Source organism: Oculina patagonica, chromosome 4 (genome assembly GCF_052425735.1).
Source record: "Oculina patagonica isolate OP01 chromosome 4, crgOcupat, whole genome shotgun sequence".
Lineage (NCBI taxonomy): Eukaryota > Metazoa > Cnidaria > Anthozoa > Scleractinia > Oculinidae > Oculina > Oculina patagonica.
Genome location: NC_135761.1, coordinates 15,121,829 through 15,134,254, shown reverse-complemented (window position 1 = coordinate 15,134,254; position 12,426 = coordinate 15,121,829). Strand labels below are relative to the sequence as shown.

Here is a 12,426-nt window from a genome sequence, read left to right as displayed (position 1 = left end):
ATATGCTTTTTCCCGTGTTCCCAGTTTTATTTTCCTTTTGTACCCTTTTTCTAAAAACGTTAATTGCCATGTTCCTTGAAAACCATGGGCGAGCCTTTTCAGTTGGAGGTATTCACATCTGTTACCAAAAAGTAAAAAAAATTCAGACAGTGAATATAAAGAGAATCCAATACGTATTGAGCCTCACCGTGGAAACAGCTCTAGTTCCAGTATAGATATAGGTGATTTTTAATGTTTTATATTTAAACCACTAAAAAGTGTTGTCACAATGCAATGCTCACCACCTATATTATGAAGATACCTCTGTGTATCTAGTTAGAAGAGAGACGTATTGATGTAAAGCATGCATCATCTTCAGACGAATTCTTATTATGTTATCATGCCAAAGAGGCGAAGAAATAAATGAAGAAAACACATACCACTGCAAGAATTATCGGAGAAATTGCTCTTTAAATCGTTTCCGATGAATTCAGTCTTGCCTTTTATCCCAGGATTTCAGTAGATCTGGCGTGCCGCTACACTTTATCGCTACTTTGTGTCGCTCGCCGAACAATGTATCGACTGTTAGCAGGTGGTATACGCATTTATTATATAAATTTCTCTAATGGATTTTTTAGCAGTAGAAAATTAATTGTTATCGATATGTTGACAATATTTGCATTAAATTGAAGAAGAAATAAAAGCCATGTTTTCTACAGGCGAAACCCTACTCACGCACGCAAGCAGGAGATCTGTATCTTGTCTTTTCATTATTGTTTTCAACGTAGACTTTGGAAAAGTATTCATAATCACCTCTATTTAACTTTAGTTGTAACAAAACTAATCGAATTGTTACCTTATGTTCATTTTTAGTAAATCCTATATTGAAGAATTTGAATTCAAAACGCAAAGCCGGAAAGTCCCAACACCGGAATCAAAAAGTTCTCTAACGAGTGAACGAAAAAAATGTCCATTGACAAAAAAATAGGGGCTATCAACATGTGGAAACAAAATTACGTGACTAAGAAGCCGTGTAATTAAATATTAACATATTTGCTTTTCAATTTAGCCTCATCTTGCAGTCATCTAATAACATGCCGAAAATTTGCTTTGTTTTTGTACCACTTTTCCCAAGGCCACACGGTTAATTTATTTCGGTGACGTAACCGAGACGAAAAGGTCGCATCGTGACCGATCCAAAACGAATTGACTGCGCTTAATTTTTGAGGCCTAGGAACTAGGCAACCGAAAAATAAGAATGAAGTGGACAATTGTTTTACAAACATACAATGAAAAGAAATTGTTTTTCAAATGCCCCTAAAGCCACAAGCCTGGTAGTGCAAAACCTAGTGCTGTGGCTGAAAGGGGAAGCCACGAACCATGCGGCCCACACTGCCGGAGCTTATCCCGGTTTCCGTAGCATTGAGCGGCTAGGAATATTTATACTCCTCCCTGAATGGGATGCTAGTCCATTGCAAGGTTACCCCCAGCAGTTAATTTTTCTGGTACCCATTTATACACCTGGGTGGAGAGAGACACTGTGAGAGTAAAGTGTTTTGCCCAAGTACACAACACAGAGATCCCGCCGGGGCTCGAACTCGGACCGCTTGATCCGGTGTCCGTCGCACTAACCATTAGACCACCGCACCTTCCTCCCCTCCAGTGCTGTGGCTGAACGATACCAGAAATACCTACGTAGTAGAACGGCGGAAGTGCAATGACTTTGCAAGGCGACGCCTCACGTATTGTGCACCTGGCATCTGCGTAAGAGTGTCTTGTGACCACTGCTTTTAGATGGTTTACTTTATTGAACTCACCTGCTGGGCTCTCAGGTTCTTGAATGAAGAAAGCTGTCAATTTACTGCTTCTTTAATGTCACTCAACGTGTTTGTTCCCTAAAAAGATTCAAGAGAAAGTCAAAGAGATGCGATTCTCATCACAGCGGTGCGCGCTACAACGTCAGGAAGATACCAAAAAAACGTAAAAAATTAATCAAAACTTTCTTCAAGTGGCAAACTGTTTGGGGCAAAAAGTAATATCCTTCCTAAACAAGTCAGTTGTGTAAATCAATATTCGGTTGGTCATACAGCTATTTTAAATTAATATTGCGCAGAAATTAAAGCGTAAAACCTAAGCCAAAATACTCAATAACAACCTTCAGTAAATTGTTCTGCCATTTGCTTTCAGGGTTTAACTTGGAAGTAAGGCCACCATTTTTTTGTTATTCTAATCGCTTTTGAAAGAGTTTAAAAGCTGAATCGTTCCTCCTTGCCCAGCCATTGTAAAATAATACTAAGAAATCGAACAAGGTTTAAAGATCACACCTTGCTCGGCGTCCAGTAGAATGTTTCAGGCTAGTTGGCGCTATGAACAAAAATATTGCACTTGTTTACATAGATCACAAATTTTGTGAAGTATGGATTTAAATTGACGTAAAAATACATAGACGACCGTTTTATGTAACAGTTTTTACCTCAAGGAAAAACGTCAGGTTCTTGAATGAAGAAAATTGCTTGTGAGGCTATTACACAACAACCTGTTAACAGGATTTAAGAGTGGGTCGCGCTCAAACTCAACTGCAATTTTTGCTCGATGGTTTGTTCCAAAGGAAGTAAGTTATGTAAATTCGGTGGACATGTGGTTATTAATTTTTCAAAATCAACACTGCACGGAAAAATTGTTTTAGTTATAATGTTGACATAAGTTTTTACTAATAATACTCGCGGCACCGACATCAGTTGTTAAATAACGCTCAGATAATTTTGGCTTTTCGTTTAACATGACATTAATTTTTAAGCAAGGTGACAAATCCAAACTAGACCAAGTGTTATTAAATTACAGAAATTAGAAATGATAGCGTTGGATGCCTATTTTAGAGCATCTGTACGTTCGATCGTTTTAGGATATTGGAATAAGCAGTTTTGTTCCCGGTGTATTATTAAAAGTTGCTAACCAAACAACATGTAGACGTAACGTCTGGTAAAAAATGGTATGTTCTTTTTTAATATTACTCTGGAGCGAAATTGGCAAATCCTGGGGTGAGGTCGAAGAAGCTGTCGTTGAGTTACTTTAAATTTTAATAATTAAAAGGCGTTTGTGTGACGATGACCAAACAAGTTCCTGACTTTTCTTAAAACATTATCAGAGAAATATTTTGGCATGTCAATCTAATTTTTGTTCACTTGATTTGACGTCTGCATGGCAACCATATTTGACAGGCTGTTCTACCTAAAATTGTCAGTCTTTTTTTTCATTTTCGGTTTAAGTGAGTTTTTTCGACTTAAATTAAGAACTTCCCCATAGCACGTTTACAGTTTTTGCATCCTTATATATTTTCTGAATTCGAAGTGGTCCGAAATCAACTTTAGGGGTTTTGTTCGTTTTTAGAAAGTCTCAACCCATGCTAAATTAGGCTAACCGGAGTGCTACTTAGGATAATTTAGGCTAACCGGAGTGTCATTTAGGCTAACCGCAGTGCTGTTTAGTCAGTAGTATTCTACTTGAACTTAGTGTTACGTGGTATATATATGTCATGAGGAGTCTTGCTATTGTCTTACTACATCAACTGAGTGCCGAATAGTTAGTCCCATTACTAATCATGCTTTAGTGCCGCGCAATCTGTAAAGCCATGCTAGATTAGGCTAACCAGAGTGCAAGTTAGGCTAACCGCAGTGCTGTTTAGTCAGCAGTATTCTAAATGAAGTTAGTGTTACGTGGTATAAATATGTCATGAGGTGTCTCGCTATTGTCTTACTACATCAGCTGAGTGCCGAATAGTTAGTCCAATTATTAATCATGCTTTAGTGCCGCGCAATCTGTAAAGCCTCAGATATGGCCGCCTATTAGTACATACAGCTTTGTGAACTTATTGCATTCTTACAACTTAAAATCAGCTGCATGATAATATTACTTGAAAGGTCGCCTCAAAATTGTGACCTTAAATAATTTTTATCCAAAAATATATTTTTTTTTCACTTACGTTTATTCTTGGTTTGCAACCACGTGACCAGGCGGCCATGTTGGATGACAAAACAATAAAACATGTTTTTGCGGAATTTGCATAATAAAAAAGTTTAGTTCCCAACGGAGGAGAACGCTTTGTTCCTGTCATCCAACATGGCTGCTGTGACGTAAGCTGCAAACCAGCAATTTGGCAGAAGTTTTCTTCGTGAGGCTGCAAGATCTACCAATGCCGTATGTGATCTTGCATGCGCACGTCGTTTTTAAACCCTTGCTTATATTTGTTTATTATCGTTATTTCCGCCTGTCCAAACAAATATTACCGTGAAAATAAATATCCTCTCACGTATCCTGCTTGTCTATGTAAATAACGATTTTAGCGATAACTTTTGAGCACGTCCATTTCATGCGTATTTGGTATATATTAGCTTTCGATTGCTCTAGCAAATTCGACCGCTCGTTTTTCACTCGCGTTTTATTATTCAGGTTATTTTTCAAGGCTTTTTGAATGTTTTGTACCGCTAAAATAATATAGTAGTCGAAATGACTATTTAGGTGAAAGAAATTAGGAATCTTTTGTGGAAATGTTGAATTCATTTACTTCTTCGTGAACATCTAACAAGGTCACTTATCATGCGCGACACATATGCTGAATATTTACCTCAAATTTTATTTTGCGGAATTAAGTTTTACTCCATCAAATGAGCTCACCAGCGTTCAGTCTGTTAAATCTAGCTTTCTACATGTTGATCCTTGACAAGTATGAGGAAAAACAATAATTGGCCATAAAAAACTGCAAATGGTATTCAGTAATCTCAAATTAATGTTTCTGAGTTAATTATTTTTTTATTACTCGATCTAGCACCATTTGCAGTACAAAATAATTTTCTTGCGGACTATTTTTTCTGCAACTTTGCTGCGTTTGAAAATGTATATAGCCAAATGACGTTTCAAAAGTCCGTAGTCTCTCCAACCATTAGCAAAGGAGGTATAGTTTTTCCTACGTTTTATTCAACGATGCTTAAATCTTTATGGATGAAATTAGCATACTATTCAGTTTAAAAGTTAATCTTCATTTCTAAAACCATTTTTAAATCTTACCATAAAATATCTAGAAAATATCTATAACGAAAAATGTGCAAAGAGTTTTTTTCCTTTGCACTAATCTTAAGGCACAAAACCAAAAAGACTCTCCCCGAACTATATTGGTCGCCGTCAGAGATGTGTATTCGCATACGTTTCGAAGAAGAAAACGAAATTAATTTCACTTACTTTTTAATTTAAAATCACTGTCGATATAAAAGAGAATATGTTTTATGCACACCCTTAGGCAAAGACCGTGCAACTTCCAAACGTTTGTATCAACTGCCGTTACGTATGTTGTAATTAAGATAATTCCATTTCCTTATTACTATGTGGTGAAATCTCAGACCAAAGCGAATGAATATTACGCACAAGGGAAAAGAAAGGCGTGTATAAACATTAAACCCGTAATTTTACTTCGAAGATTTCTTATTTTGTTTCTATAACCGACGGCAAAAGGGCGAAAAGATGAAAGTAAAGACAAGCATACCTTTTTGCTATTCGGCATTGAAATCCTGAAATCTCTTTTCGAAGAAAGATTAGGATGAACGGAATTCAATTTTCTGTTACCTCAGAATATCAAGAAACTTGAATGAGCCTCTGACTCTTTTTTCCTGCTAAAGGTCTTTTGCTGAAAAATACTTCCACCTTGACCAATACCTTGTGCTAGCGTAAATTCGCTCGGAGTTATTAACACAGGCGGGGGCTCACTTTAAAACATTCACTAATATAAAAACACATAAAAAATTCTCAAATGGGTTTATCAACAACAGAAAGTTAATTATTGACATTGGCCTGTCTGTCAACGTGTCGTCCGTAACGATAATGACGTTCGATGGTGCCAATAATCTCTAAGTAAATAAAAGTCGTATTTACTCAGAACTTTAACTCGTGCACGCGAGCACAATTCTTGTCTTTGTCTTGCTTCCTCCTGCTCAAAGGTTTTATTTCACCGTAACAAATTATTTTAACGTTTGCTCTTGCCGAATTTTATTTCCGGGCTGGAGTGTAAGCTTTGTTTTTTGTAAACGAATCACTTTCTTATTATTCATAATGCTTATTGTACATGCAATATATCCGATATCAGCGAATTAAAATTCAAATCACACAGCCCCAGAGGTTTCTCTATGAGCGGATATTAGCTGACAAGCCAGAAAAAACGATTTCATACAAGGCCCCTAACATGTGAAACAAATACTCATATTGCACAAGGGAATTGATTAGCTGTGTTTTTTAATATCTACGACTTTGCTTTTTAAACAATAGAAAACTTTCAATTTCGGGAATTTTGTTATATCTTAAACGCGGAGTGCCGTACCTATTAAGGCTCACCTTGACAGATTACGTTTATCAACATTTTTATCGTTCGGTTATTTCTATTAAAACTTGGAATTAATTAGAGAAATTAATCGCGTAAAAAAAAACTAATTTCTAGTTCAAGGTCATCGTAATTCCATCAATCGACAGATCTTTAAATGCACTCCTCACTTTCTCGTTATTCATCTTGTTATGAATATTGACAAAGACGATGCGATTGCTGTTAAAAATGGCACTTTGTAACCATGGAACTTAACTCCTCGATGTTTTTCTCGGATGAACTTTAATTTAATTCATTTAGGAATGCTATTTTCGAAATAAACACTTCAAAATTTAGATTAATTGACGATTCTTGCTCAATTGTGAACTAAATTGGAGTTCTCTGTTTCTGTTTTTTTTTTCTACCCTTTCCCTGATTACGAAGAGTGCTTTAGTACAAAGAACTTTTGGGACAAACACTTTTCCCTTTATCTCGATGTCACCAGTTTAACAGATCTCGCATTATTTGCACACGTTCGAATTCATTTCCCTCTTAACGTTAATTTCAAGTGACGTATGCCTTTTGTTGACTTTACGTGTATAACATAAAACCGAGGGAATTTATCACCGGCGGAGAAAGTTGAACGTGATTCAATTTTATCCCAGACGGAAGCCGTTGTTCCCTTTCTCCAACTTTGTTTGTGCACGTAACGCCAGTTAAATTTATGTCTCTCAACACGCATAAATTAAGCCACCTTGAAAATGAACCTTTGATCGAGTCTGAAGCATCGGACTTCCTTTGGCGCCGGAGCTTGTCCCGGTTGTTGTACTTTGAAGCGACTTGGTGTATTTCCACTCCCCTTCGCCAATTAAAAAAACCGACTTATACAAATGGGTGGAAAGAGGCATAAGCATAAGCATAACTAAGTAAGCATAAGCATAAGCATAAGCATAAGCATAAGCATAAGCATAAGCATAAGCAAAGCAAGTTAAGCATAAGCTTAAGGACAAGCACAAGCACAAGCACAAGCTTAAGCTTAAACTTAAGCACAAGCACAAGCACAAGCACAAGCACAAGCACAAGCACAAGCACAAGCACAAGCACAAGCTCAAGCTCAAGCTCAAGCTCAAGCTCAAGCTCAAGCTCAAGCTCAAGCTCAAGCTCAAGCTCAAGCTCAAGCTCAAGCTCAAGCTCAAGCACAAGCACAAGCACAAGCACAAGCACAAGCACAAGCACAAGCACAAGCACAAGCACAAGATAAGCTTAAGCATAAGCATAAGCATAACACAAAGATCCCATGCAACCCGGACTCGAACCAGATCCGGAGTTTAGCACACTAAACATCAGGCCACCACGCCTCCCACCGAATCAACCTTAATTACCCCGCTTTAACCCATATCTTTAGGGAACTCTGAGATAGATTTCAGCAGGATTTCAACACGTTGAAAAACACATTTAGAACACAGAAACCTCAACGGTAATGGCCTATTTTTCCAGGGGGTGGGGGAAGGGACTCCCATATGAAAGGGACGGGGATGCTCGTTGGCAATTTTAAAAAGAACCCCTAAAAGAGACCAATCTAGCCGTGGCTTAAGATTTTTTTTACCCCTAAAAGAGACCATAAAAATAAAAATAAATTTTTTTTGTGTGTGTGTGTAACCCTAAACGAGACCTTGACGGCTAAAAATATTGGTATTTTGCGCGACCACCCTAAGTGAAGTGGGTCGAACCGAACGTTTACCACATCAGAACAGAGCAATGTACTGACTTTGAAATAAGAATGACTGAAGTTCGTTCTCAATGAATGCTCGCGTCATGTGCGCGGGCCAAATGCTCGGTGAAAGTTTTTGTAACAGTGCTGGTTCTATGTCTTGTCATTGTAAATAACTAAAAACTTAAAAATTTTCAAGCGTGCAAGGACGCCATGACCAATTGAAAGGAAAAGGAAAATAAAAAGACCCGTAAAGAAATCAGTGGAGCTTGATAGCAAATGCGGACCTTTTGAATTTTTATAATTACGAGTAATCATATGTGGGTAATTTAGAAACTACTCTATGAGGGATTTGTTGGGGGATTAAAGTACATTTCAGTAAAAGTCTAAGGCGTTAACATAGAATTCCCTAATGGATGGCTTTAAAATTAATTAAATGCCAACCTTTATGTACGTGAGGTAAACAGTAATCATGTGCCGTCACAATCCGTATGAAAAATTTCCAAGTAAATATTTGCAAGATTTTTTCTTAAAGAACGTATTTGTAGCACGCGAGCAGCACGATTTTCTGTTTTTGTGTCATCCCCTTACCATTCTTCCGAAATTGATGTATTTACTGACGTAGAATGTTTCATTACTGGGTTTCATTCACCTTTAGTTTGGCTAAGCGAAACTTGTTGAATTATCGATAAAAGTTAATTTTGGTGCATCTGATATCAGAGAATGGAAAATTAATTGCAGATCTATCACGTACTTTACCTAGAAAAAAAATACGCATTTTCATTGAATACAGTTGTCCTTTAAGACTAGTGCACACCCGCCTATCCGAAGTTAAAGTGATGAATTTTCATTAATTCATAGCGAAGCTCACACCTAAGAAAATTTGGTAAGCCCATCAATCCGAAAAAGTTGATTGTCACGTGACTGTCCATCCATCCATCCATTCGTCTGTCCGTACGCGCAGTCAAACAAAAACACAAGAATTTTTTCTTAGCTCTGAAAACAGTGACATCATGAATTAATTCCGAGTAAAATAAAGCGCAAAAAAAAAAAACCACGGAGCTCCGCTTTTAGGCTTGGCTGGGTTTGATCGTGCACGAACATTTACGCAAACAAATTTCGGATTCGTTGCGGTTTACTTGAGTTCAGACTGTTTTGATGGTACATTACTTAGCAAGGAGTAGTATAGTACAGAGCGACGATTAAGTAGTACTGAGAGGCGAAGTATTGAGCAAAGTTAAAACAGAATGGTTCAGAATAATTCATTTTTCGTGGGGCCCAGTTCTTGGCAGAGTCCAGTTAATTTAAATAACACTTCGCAGCCCTTAGACTGAATTACCGTGTACTGTTGTTACAACAGAGTTTGTCGAGGAATAAATCGAGGATTTTCCTCGTTGTCTCAGTAATGGCTTTCCATTTGTTGCTTGACGCGAACAGCTCGAGTGGACTCGAAGGTTTATAGGTGAATTTGTTTTCCTGAAAATTTGTTTGTTCACGGCTCCTCAAACACAGCATGAAAATTGGGATTTACATCAAATTAAAGGTGGTTAAATCTGGTGTAAAGTCGGTTATCCAACTTTACACCATCAATTAAATGTTGTTAAAGGTGGTTAACCGACCTTTACTCTACCGTGTGTAAATGTGATTTAAAGTTGGTGAAGAGAAGTCTCTTTATTTACCTTTATACTTGAGTGTAAAGCTGAGATAAAAGTCAGCTTTAAAATATAAAGTCAGCGTATAGCTGAATAAATTCCAAATTTACGCCAGCTTTATTTGAGCTTTACACCACGGAAAAAGTACGTTTTCATGTTGTGAAATTACATGGTTTCGTCTAAATTTGCAATTTAGCCATTTACACGGGCAACAAGAACCAATTTTTGCATAGAAAAAGAAGAATGATCTAGCTTTCTTTCAAATTAAAAATTTGTTGTTGCTTTGGCCTTAAGTCACCCCGGAGTATTTCCTTGCAACTCTTTCGTATTTGCTTGCCAACCCTCTACTCGCAATCACCACCGAGAAAATGTGAAATAAAGGTATAGAAAACATGTCTTGATTTTTAAGAAGAATTGTTCATGCCAAATCAATTGTACTAAGCCAAATGAAAGAAAAAAGCGTTATGACAATAAAGGTTTATTTAAACTCTGAGCTCTGACTTAACCCATGTCTGCAACTATTTTGACTTTTTTCAGCGCATTTTTTAGGGTATTGTTCCCGTCGAAATGACTATTTAGGTGGAAAAAATTAGGAACCTTTGGTAGAAATGTCGAATTCATTTACACCTACCTGAACATCTAACAAGCTCACTCATCGGGTGAGACACGTATGCTGAAGAATATTTACGTTAAATTTAAATTGCAAACTCAAGTTTTATCCCATCAAATGAACTTACTAACGTTCAGTCAGTCAAATATAACTTTTTACATAATGATCAGTTAAAGTAAAGGAAAAAAATGGCAGATGATAACCAGAAGTAGAAAGTAATGGTTGCATTTGGAGATTTGTATAGCCATTACATAAAACTTGAACGTTTTAAAAGCCCGTAGACCCTGCACACATTTACAACGGATTTAAGTTACCATCTTCTTATTACACAGTGCCGAAAATCAATCTCTAACTCGAATGAACATCATGCCCCAGAAAACCCGTGATTTTATTTCGAACATTTGTTATTTTATTGTTATTTTGTTACAATAACCGGAGAAGAAAGGGTGGAAAGATAGAAATAAAGATAATACATACCTCTATTTATTTCGGCTTTGAAATCCTAAAATCGATTTTCCGCAAACGAAAGTTGTTATGGGCGAAATCCAACTGTTTGATTTTCACACTCAGTAGAATATCAGTAGACTAGAATTAGTATCTTTTTCTCTGCTTTAGGATCCGGTTTGCTGCACATTACAACCTCCGTAACTAACACCGACTGCAAATGCAAATTTTGCTTCGTGTTTTTTGATGGCCGAGGATTTACTTTAAAACATTCACTTAAACCCAGATAACATTTCCAAATGGATCTATCAACAACAGAAAATTGATATATTGACATTGCTCTGTCTGTACACCCATTGTCCCTGACAATGAGGACGCTCGATGGCGCCAATTATTTACATGAGTAATGTCCAGGTGTACTTATTCAGAACGGATTTTAGCTCTCGCACGCGAACACGCTACTTGTATTATCTTCTTTCTTTCTCTCCTTTATCACAATTAATTTTCCCTTTTACGAGTTGAAGTGCACTTAGGTTTTTTGGCTTTCCAAACTGTTTGAAACTCTCAATTTTGGGAATTTTGTTTTAACTTGAAACAAGGATTGCTGTTCCCAGAGAGCTCACCTTCACTAATTTAATTTTCAGTTACACTTAAGTCGCTCGGGTAATTCTATTAAAACCTCCTTTACAGAATTTTGCGAATAAACTGATCATGTTGAGGCAACTTTTTTCCAGTTCAAGCTCACTACACTCTCCTCACTTGCTTGTTGCTAAATTCCGGAAAAAAGGAAGAGGAATAGAATTTTAGGAGTAAGATACTCCAAAAGTTGGATTAATTAATAATTTCAGTTGTGAACTGAACTTTCGAGATATTGGTACACGTTTATACCACATTTGAAAAGACCGATTCCACTGCAAGAATTTATTGTCATTACGTGCATAGAATAAAATCGAGAATTTTATCGCTAGCTTTCTTTGGCGGAAAAAATTGAACTTATTCATTATTTTTAGTATCACCGACGAAAGCCGTTGATTTCTTTTTGTGCTGTTTAATTTTGTGCACATTCACGCCCGTCGATGGATCGATTTATTAACGACAGAAAATCTTTCACGTGCTAACCTTTCAGTGCGTGTTGTTAGAAGCGATAATGTGGCGCCACAATTGTTATGAAGAAAATTTCCAAGTAAATATTTGGTGAGGTTTGTGGCACGCGAACGAGATTTGCCGTTTTGTTTTATTCCATTAGCGTAGTTACAATAATAAAACATTTTATACTCATATAAAATGTTTCACCGGGTTTAATTCTTTTTTATTGTGGCTTAACAAAGTTCTTTTCTTGTTTATTGGTGATGTTAATTCTGGTGCATCCAATACAATTAAATTAAAATTCATATCGTGTAGGCTACAGAACTATCAAATAACCTCAGAAAAATAAATACTAGTTATGCAACACTCGAGTGGTCTGCACTGTCTCCCGGCGAGGGGGCAGGGCGCCGGGTCCCAGGGGCCCCACGGGAGGGGGGATTCGCGGCAGGATAAATACGCATATTCATTGAATATTAAGATTTGTGCACGTGCACTAGGTATCTGAATTATTGAATTCGCGTTGTAGAGCAGTTTTCAATTGTGTGTCGTAAAACCAAACGCGAAGTAACTATTCCGGCCAATTGCAAACAACACAGATAATCCA

The 12,426-nt window shown here is 37.1% G+C and overlaps 1 protein-coding gene across 8 annotated transcripts in view; it reads right to left on the bottom strand.

The window, feature by feature from the left end:
• LOC144649638 (histamine H2 receptor-like) overlaps positions 1-10,908 on the bottom strand; it is a 37,996-nt gene extending 27,088 nt beyond the window's left edge. The window contains exons 1-2 of one of the 8 annotated variants that reach the window (XM_078509174.1): positions 10,770-10,908; positions 1,797-1,874 (exon numbers count right to left, since the gene is read on the bottom strand). The gene's annotated coding sequence lies outside the window, so the exon portion shown is untranslated. Of the gene's footprint in view, positions 1-419; positions 442-1,796; positions 2,574-3,958; positions 4,124-5,512; positions 5,794-10,769 lie in introns of those variants that run through there. The other 7 variants (XM_078509173.1, XM_078509176.1, XM_078509175.1 and 4 more) reach the window with 7 other exon arrangements.
• Positions 10,909-12,426: the final 1,518 nt, after the last annotated feature.